Genomic DNA, 9,848 nt, shown 5'->3' with positions numbered 1-9,848 from the left:
GATTAAACAGTTGAAATGATGACTATACCAGACAATTTGGATTATAGGCCTACTTAATTTAATGCAGCAACAAATTCTTTTACAGTGTACTAAGATAATGAATTTAAAGTTCATTTACCAGCAGTGTTGGGCAAGCTACTTTTAAAAAGTAATTAGTTACAGTTACTAGTTACTACTTCCAAAAAGTAACTAAATTAGTAACTCAGTTACAAATTTATAAAAGTAACTAGTTACTTAAGAAAGTAACTATTGCGTTACTTTCAAGTAAAATTTAAATTTAAATGCTCAAATGTGACCCCACCTCTACCCCTCTTTAACGGAACTTACAATACATGTGCATGTTCAATTATTTATGATAAATCTGAATATTATAATGAAATGGACACTTAATACAATACATTATTAACAGAAACATTGTACACACATCTAAAAAAAAAAAAAAATGTTGCTGTGGGACAAAGTGAGACTAGCCTCCAATCAAATGCCATGTAGATATTATGTTTATATAGTGGATCAATGCAAATAACACAATAGATGTTTTGGAACTTTTGATATTTATTGCCCCTCAACAGGCCACAACTGGGCAAAATTAAATTAAGCTTGTTAAGCTCGTCGCCATACCTTACTCTCGTTGACTGACTGGCTTGCTTGTGTTGTTCATTGTGTCCTGTCCTGTCCGACTATGCGTTATGATGGGTCGTTCGCAATTCATGAGCGTTAGCCGTTAGTGATGATGGATCGACTCGTTCGCGAATGAGCTTTTGATGGGTCGTTCGCGATTCGCGAATGAGGCGACTCTAAGAGCCGGCTCTTTTAGGTGAACGTCGGGAGCTGGCTCGCATATCTGAAGAGCCGACTCTATTTTTACAAATTTAGCCTATAGAAATGAAATAATTATGTAATAAAAATTTAAATATTATAGTCAAAGTCATTTAAAGAGCCGTTTGTGAGCCAAAAGAGCCGGCTCTTTTCAGTGAGCTGAGTCAAAAGTGCCGAATGCCTACTACTATGCGTGCTTTCGAACACCCGCCCAACTCTACCTCTGATTGGCTTACAATGACATTTTACTCTACCTCAGTCGTCAGCATTTATGCGCTTGTCTCGTGCTCTGCCCACTAACCAAGGAAGAACAGTAAAAAAAGTATTTGCCTCTCGCTCAGAGATCTAGTTGGTCTGATAAAAAAAAAAAAAAAAACCAGCTTCATCAGTTATAGTAACGCGCCGCATTTTTTGGCAGTAACGGGAACGGCGTTATTAAGATGAGAAGAGTAATCAATTAGATTACTCGTTACTGGAAAAAGTAATGCCGTTAGTAACAAGGCATTTATTTATAACGCCGTTATTCCCATCACTGTTTACCAGTAATGAAGGAGTTGCTACTGGTCCCTGGATGTGGGTCTGAAGAGCTGAACCCAGGGATGCCCTTCACAACAGGTCAATTCACATTCAACCCAAGGGTCAGCTCTTCTGCCAGGGTCCAGGAGCATCTGGGGTTTTATTTTTTTTGTGGTTGCTTTTATAAACAGACAACCGTTTATTTAACAGTGCCTTTTTTAAAAGAGACTAGGCCTGTAAGTAGGCCTAGTAAAAATCACCATAATGTAGAATATTCTTGTACTTTACTTTCACCATGTTCTAGTGTGGTGACTGGCATGACAATGAACAAAGTAATTATGAAATTATTAAAATACAAAAAAATATACTGTAATAATAAGTTATAAAAACATCTAACATGGCCACGACAAACACATTTAATTTGTCTGCTACATTTTGCAAGCCCTCTCTCTTGGCTTTTGCACACTTTGAGGTGTTCCCTGGCATTTTAATTTAAGTTTTCAAATTCAGCAAAACCTTAAAGCAATAACTCGTGCTCTGAGCGCGCTCTTTGGCCACGGTGAACAGCCAATAGCAGCGTTGCTGATCAATGTTTCTACTATCGATACATATCCCCTTTTATACCAGCGCGTGAACGCGCAATTATCTCAGATAACTCAATCCAGTGATACTAATCATAACCGGCAGGAGTGTTCGAAGAACCTAATTAGCCGGATCATGATTAGCACGGTGATATTATCTTAGACGTCTCGTTTGATCTCGGATGTTTTAAGCAACGTACGAAGAACGGGCCCCTGGTTGGGTTTTGGTTAGCTGAAGAGTAAATAAAAGATTTCTGGCATGAATGTGCTCTATGGTAAAATAGCCCTGTACAATGTGGTGGTAATGGGTTCATATTTTATACATTAAGGTTAATTTTGTCAAAAAATAATAAAATTAAATATTTTTGTTATAGGCCTAGTTAAAAAATACCTATAGATAATAATTTAAATAATACACTTTTACACATAAGGAGGCTTGATTATTCTGTTGGCAAGATTATTTTAATGGGCAGTTGAGGTGACAATGTGTAGAATAAAAACAAAACAATGAGATGTTTGCAAAATGATTGAAGATAAAGACAAATGGTTCAGTCTAAGCATCATATAAGAAGAAAGATTGAATGGGACTGAATAAGTAGCCTACTTTATGGTTATCCAAATGGTAATCAATAATTCAATATGCCACAAAAAAAGATTTTTGCAATTTGATTACCATTTGTATAACAACAGTTTTACTACAAAAACCCAGGGTTAAACTAGCCTGGCTAACGTCAGACTTGGGTCTGGGAACCACATGTTCATTTTCTCGTATTTGAGGGGTGGTTTACGAATGCCCAGAGCCGTTTATTGGGTGCTACGAATGTCTATCAAATGCGCCTGTACGTAGCTCATAGCCAATCGCTTCAATTATACCAGATGACGTATGTAGAGCGACAGAAATTAGACGAGGAAGAAGCCTCAGAAGCCGCTTCCCACGTACCGACAAGGACAGGAAAGGTTCAGTAGATTATTTGCACTAAATGAATGGTTAATGTCATTGTGTAATGAACAGAAACTGCTCTTTGTAAATAATTGGAATCTGTTCTGGGAGCGACCTAGGCTCTACCGTGCTGATGGCCTGCACCCCAGCAGAATCGGAGCGGCTGTGCTGTCGGACAACATCTCCAAGACGTTACACACCAACTGACTAGTAAGTCAAAGTCCAATTCACAGTCTTTGCTGTCCCAACTTAATTGATATAAGTAGTGTAGAACATTATATAGAAACTGTGTCTTTTCCTCGTTTAGTCAGGCCAAACAATAAATCTAGTGTAGGATCTAGGAAAAATCTTATTGTAATTAGAGCAGAAAATCTAAATATCAGTGAACAAAAACAATTTCTAAGACTAGGTCTTCTAAACATTAGATCGCTCACACCTAAGGCGGTTATTGTAAATGAAATGGTCACAGATAATAGCTTCGATGTACTTTGCCTTACTGAAACCTGGCTTAAACCAAATGAGTATTTCGGTCTAAATGAGTCTACTCCACCAGGATACTGTTATAAGCATGAGCCCCGTCTGATCGGTCGTGGCGGCGGTGTTGCAACAATCTATAGAGATATTCTTAATGTTACTCAGAAAACAGGTCACAGGTTTAATTCGTTTGAAGTACTTGTGCTAAACATTACGCTCTTAGATGTAAGAAAGAAATCCCTATTATCTCTAGCCTTGGCTACTGTATATAGACCTCCAGGACCATATGCTGAATTCCTAAAAGAGTTTGCAGACTTTCTCTCAGATCTATTGGTCAATGCCGATAAAGCAATAATTGTTGGAGATTTTAACATACACGTAGATAACACAAATGATGCGTTAGGGACTGCGTTTACAGATTTATTAAACTCCTTTGTAGGGCTGGGTATCGATTCAGATGTTCAAATTCGATTCGATTTCGATTCACAAGCTCACAGTTCGATTCGATTTCGATTCTCGAGTCGAATTTCGATTCCTGATTCGATTCTCGATTCGACTATAATGATTATAGATGTAATACAAATCTCAGTCTAAATATCAGTTATCATTTTTTAGACAATTTTTTATTACATTGATCTCACCTAAATGTTTGTTTTTACAATGGGGTAATGTTTTTGTTAAGAGTTTATGCAACACATGGAAGCTTGATTTCAATCTTTGAATTAAATTGAAAAAAGTAGCACAAATAAATAGAATAGAATAGGCCTAAAGACACAAATAAAGAGACATAAAAAGAAAAGTTTTTGGGTAGGTCAGAAATACTACAGAAACTGAATAAAGTAATCCAATGTAAAATAACACTGGATAGTCTTTTAGTCCTGACTGAATTAAATACATAGGCTATTAATTCTGATTCCTTACAATTAATGCTATATTATGTTGTTTTGACAACAAAATTAATGACAGACACATATGGCTGCGTTCACTTTAAGAACTAGTGCACGGATCCATTACTGTTTCATTATACTGTCTGTCACACGCGTTTTATGCTTATTTAAGACATAACCGACTGTCTTTACGAGGTTACTCACCAAGACCAGAGTTTTGACATCATTTTGCGTGTTTTTAACTGTTAAAGCGATATAATCCACGAAAAATAACTTTTGTTACTGGCGAGCTGTTTGTGAGGCGGATATAGGCTGTATGTGCACGCAATGAAAAACATGCACGAGTGCGCGAGCACAGGATAGTTTAAAATTGCTTGAATGTTTAAACTGGTAAAACTTAAAAAAGACGTGAAAATGATAAACGTTAGTTACGATGCAATGCTGGCCCGACTGTGCAAGTGAATCATGTCCCGACTCCAAAACACGAGTGTGTATCGACGCCTGCAGCGCTTGACGCTTGCCTTGTGCAGAGTGAGAAGACGCAGCACCGCGAGCCCTGAATATGGAAAAAATCAATTCGTGGCCGTTGAGAATCGATTTTGAATCGACCACATTTTAAAAAACGATTAATCGAAAAATCGATTTTTTTGCCCAGCCCTACTCCTTTGGGGTCAAGCAAAACGTCAGTGGTCCCACTCATCGTCTAAATCATACACTAGATTTAATTATATCATACGGAACCAATCCAACCAATATAGATATTATACCGCAAAGTGACGATCTCACTGATCATTACATGGTAACTTTTATACTACGCACTGCTAATAGTAAAAATACAGCAGCCGCACACTCAAAACACTGTGCAAAATCAATTTATTAGCAAGCTTTCGGTCTTGCGACCTTCTTCAGGCATACAAACAAAGTGAATGAGGCCATACAAAAAAGCCCTTGTCAATCACCTCTCCTGATTGCATGATGCCAGACACCTGTGTTTACATGGCTAAGGCTACAGGGATAGGGAACATGGGAAATGTAGTTCAACATAACCTATATCAAATATAGCCTTAGGCACAGGGTCTACTGAAAACAAAACACATAAATTACATCAAGATTTCAAATAATAAAGAATATACCAAGAAAATCATTACACTACATAAACCTATTCCATGCAAATATCAGGCTATACCCATCATAAAGCATAGAATAGTCTATAATAATGAGATTAAAGAAACACACTAATATCAAAATCCTCATTAAGGCCCAGTGGTTGTAGAGCTTCTAACATGTGGATCCAATACAGCTCTCTCTGACATAGTCGCCTGTCTACATCACCCCCTCTCTGAGAAGTAACCTGTTCTATTCCCTGAAACCTAAGGGAGGACAGAGGATGTGAGTGGTTATTAAAGTGGCGGGCAACAGGATAATTCATATCATTTCGTCTTATTGAACTTTTGTGTTCGCTGATTCTTTGCTTCAGAGGACGAATAGTTTTACCAATATAGATCATATCACATGTGCATTTAAGCATATATATAACATTTTTAGTGTTACATGTGATAACCCCTCTTACTGGAAAAGAGTTCCCTGTTCTAGGATGTGTGAAAGTGTTTGTCTTCCACGTGTTGTGGCACTGAGCACAGTTGCCACAAGGGTAATTTCCATGTTTGAGGGGACCCAAAAGTGTCTGTCTAGGACTTGGTAATATATTGGCTCTAACCAATTTATTTCGTAGGTTTGGCCCTCTTTTAAAAACGAAGAGGGGTGGATCTTTGAAATGTTGAGTGAGAGCTGGGTCTGAGGTCAAAATGTGCCAATATTTGAGGATGGTACTCTTAAACATGTGAGCCCGAGGGGTAAAGGTTGTAATACAGGTTACTGAAAAATTATTTTCTTTCTGGATACTCTTAGTCAATAAAATCTGCCTTGGTTTCGACAGGGCAGCCTGATGGGCGTTATCAACACACTGAGCAGAATAACCCCTTTCTAGAAACCTTTGTTTCATTTCCAAAGACTTTTCTATGTAATCTTCATCAGAATGGCATATGCGCCTCAGTCTATAAAACTGACTCTTAGGTAGGCCATTTTTCAAGGCTTTAGGATTGTTGTTACGATCAGTGGGTTTCCTGTAAAGTGTGGTAATGAGGCCTCCATCTTTTAACTCTATCCACATGTCAAGGAAAGATACACGTTGTAGATCATATTCAATTGAGAATTTTAAATCAGCATACACATCATTCAAAAAAGACACAAAATCCATGAGTTCTTCCCTTTTCCCCTGAAAAAGACAAAATATATCATCAAGATATCTGTACCACTTCAGAATTTTTTGACAAAAGGGGTTCCTGTCCGGATTAAAGACAAAATTACACTCAAACATACCCATATATAAATTGGCAAAGTCTGGAGCGAACTTTCGAGCCCATGGATGTGCCTTTTAGCTGTAAATAAAAATCCCCTACAAAGGAAAAATAGTTTAGCTTAAGGACCAGCGAGGCCAATTCACAGATAAAATTACTGGGGGGAAGATCAGTGCGATCTTGGAGATAAAATCCTAAGGCATCTAATCCTCGTTCATGGGGTATATTAGTATAGAGGCTTTCTACATACTACGCACTGCTGAAATTTGTCATGTTGCGCCACGTTATAGACCAGGCAGAACAATCCTTCCGACCACTATAGATAGATTCTCAAATAGCTTACCTGATCTATCTCAGCTGCTCAGTGAACCCAAACAAACAGATGAACTAGAGGAAATGACCAGCAGTTTGAGCACCATTTTCTCTAGTACATTAGATATTGTTGCACCAATTAGATTAAAAAAAGGTTAGAGAGAAAACTAAAGCACCATGGTACAATAGTACTACACATGTTATCAAGAGAGGAACTCGTAACTTAAAGCGTAAATGAAATCAAACTAATTTAGAGGTCTTTAGAATCGCGTGGAAAGACAGTATGTCACGTTATAAAAAGGCTCTTAAAGCAGCCAGGGCTGAGCACCTCCGCAAACTAATAGAAAATAACCAAAATAATCCAGGGTTCTTATTTAACACCGTGGCTAGACCAACAAATAAACAGACATCACCAGAGCAAAATATTCCGTTACAGTATAGTTGTAATGATTTTATGAATTACTTCAATGAGAAAATAGAAAGCATCCGAAACACAATTGTAAATGTACAATCCTCTATGGTGTCTTATGATTCAGCCTCAACTATCGCCCCTCTGGAACAACTATACCGCTTTACAACTATAGGACAGGAAGAGCTAAATAAACTTATCATTGCATCTAAACCAACAACATGTTTATTAGATCCAATACCCACTAAACTACTGAAAGAAGTGTTACCTGTAGTGGAAGAGCCTCTTCTCAATATTATTAACTCGTCTTTATTTTTAGGTCATGTTCCAAAAATATTCAAGCTGGCAGTAATAAAACCTCTTATTAAGAAACCGCAATTAGATCCAAATAACTTAGCAAATTACAGACCCATTTCAAATCTTCCATTTATGTCTAAAATACTAGAAAAAACTGTGTCCGCTCAATTGTGCTCTTTCTTGCAAGAAAATGAGATATATGAAAAATTTCGGTCAGGATTCAGACCGCATCATAGCACAGAAACTGCGCTAGTTAAAATTACAAATGATTTACTTTTAGCTTCTGACCAAGGCTGTATCTCAATACTAGTTCTACTCGATCTTAGCGCTGCGTTTGACACTATTGATCATAAAATACTCTTGGATCGACTACAAAACTACACTGGTGTTCAGGGACAGGCATTAAGCTGGTTCAGATCGTACTTATCTGACCGCTACCATTTCGTCTGTTTAAATGGGGAAAAATCGAAGATAACGTCAGTAGACTATGGAGTGCCGCAAGGATCGGTGTTAGGCCCTCTGCTATTCTCAATATATATGCTGCCACTTGGTAATATTATAAGAAAACATGGAATTAATTTCCACTGCTATGCTGATGACACTCAATTATATATTTCATCGTGGCCAGATGAAAACACTAACTAATCTAAATTAACAGAGTGTCTTAAAGATATAAAATGCTTGATGACGTGTAATTTCCTGCTATTAAATCCAGATAAAACTGAGGTATTACTTATTGGTCCAAAAAACTACCCACAAAATCTCTTACAATACAACTTTAATTTAGAAGGATGTACTGTTACTTTATCCTCTACGGTAAAAGACCTGGGTGTTATACTAGACCGCAACTTGTCTTTCGAAAATCATATTTCATATGTTACAAGAACTGCCTTTTTCCACCTTAGAAACATTGCTAAATTACGTAACATGCTATCTGTCTCTGATGCAGAAAAGTTAGTTCATGCATTCATGACCTCGAGACTAGATTACTGTAATGCTTTATTAGCTGGTTGTCCTGCATCCTCAATAAACAAGCTACAATTAGTGCAAAATGCAGCCGCTAGAGTTCTTACTAGGTCAAGAAAATATGATCATATAACACCAATTTTATCATCTCTACACTGGTTACCTATTAAGTTCCGTATCAATTACAAAGTATTACTACTGACCTATCAAGCCCTAAATGGTTTAGCTCCTGTGTATTTAATGGACCTTCTATCGCCCTACAATCCATCGCGTTCTTTAAGATCCCTAAATTCGAGGCTTCTGGTCATTCCTAGGTTATCTAAGTCCACTAAAGGAGGGAGGGCGTTCTCACATTTAGCTCCTAAACTCTGGAATAGCCTTCCTGATACTGTTCGTTGCTCAGACTCGCTCTCCCAGTTCAAAACTAGATTAAAGACGCATCTCTTCAGCCAAGCATTCACATAATGCTTACCTTTTATATCACTGTTGAATCAGATCGAATGCATTAATATTATGAACAGCAGCTACGCTAATTATTTCCCATCTGCTTTTCTGCTGTTATCTCGGGACGCTAGTCCCGAGATAAATAGCGTTCGTCAGCTCCAGTTTGTATCCAGCTTCTCACGGAGACTTCAGATGCCCCAACACCTGCGATGAGACGACTCGACGCCTGTGAAGAGACGACTCAACGCCGGCGACATGTTATAAATTAATACATGATGATTAACTAACTGTATTTTTCTATGTACATTTCTGAAATGCACTTTCTGTAAAGCTGCTTTGAAACAATATGTATTGTGAAAAGCGCTATACAAATAAATTTGAATTGAATTGAATTGAATTAGAGGAAGAGGAGAAGGAGATAGAGGAAGACGCCGAGGAAGAGGAGAAGGAGATAGAGGAGAAGGAGAAAGAGGAAGAGGCCCAGGTAGAGGAAGAGGAGAAGAAGATAGAGGAGAAGAAGTAGATAGAGGAAGAGAAGAAGGAGATAGAGGATGAGGCCCAGGTAGAGGAAGAGGAGAAGAAGATAGAGGAGAAGAAGTAGATAGAGGAAGAGAAGAAGGAGATAGAGGAAGAGGCCCAGGTAGAGGAAGAGGAGAGTGATATAGAGGAAGAGGAGAAGGAGATAGAGGAGAAGGAGATAGAGGAAGAGAAGAAGAAGATAGAGGAGAAGGAGATAGAGGAAGAGAAGGAGATAGAGGAAGAGGCCCAGGTAGAGGAAGAGAAGGAGATAGAGGAAGAGGAGAAGGAGATAGAGGAAGAGGCCTAGGTAGAGGAAGAGGAGAAGGA

Source organism: Rhinichthys klamathensis, unplaced genomic scaffold (genome assembly GCF_029890125.1).
Source record: "Rhinichthys klamathensis goyatoka isolate OS25496 unplaced genomic scaffold, OSU_Roscu_1.1 h1tg000138l_1, whole genome shotgun sequence".
Taxonomy (NCBI): domain Eukaryota; kingdom Metazoa; phylum Chordata; class Actinopteri; order Cypriniformes; family Leuciscidae; genus Rhinichthys; species Rhinichthys klamathensis.
The sequence above is the reverse complement of the archived record's forward strand: the minus strand, read 5'-3'. Positions refer to the sequence as shown.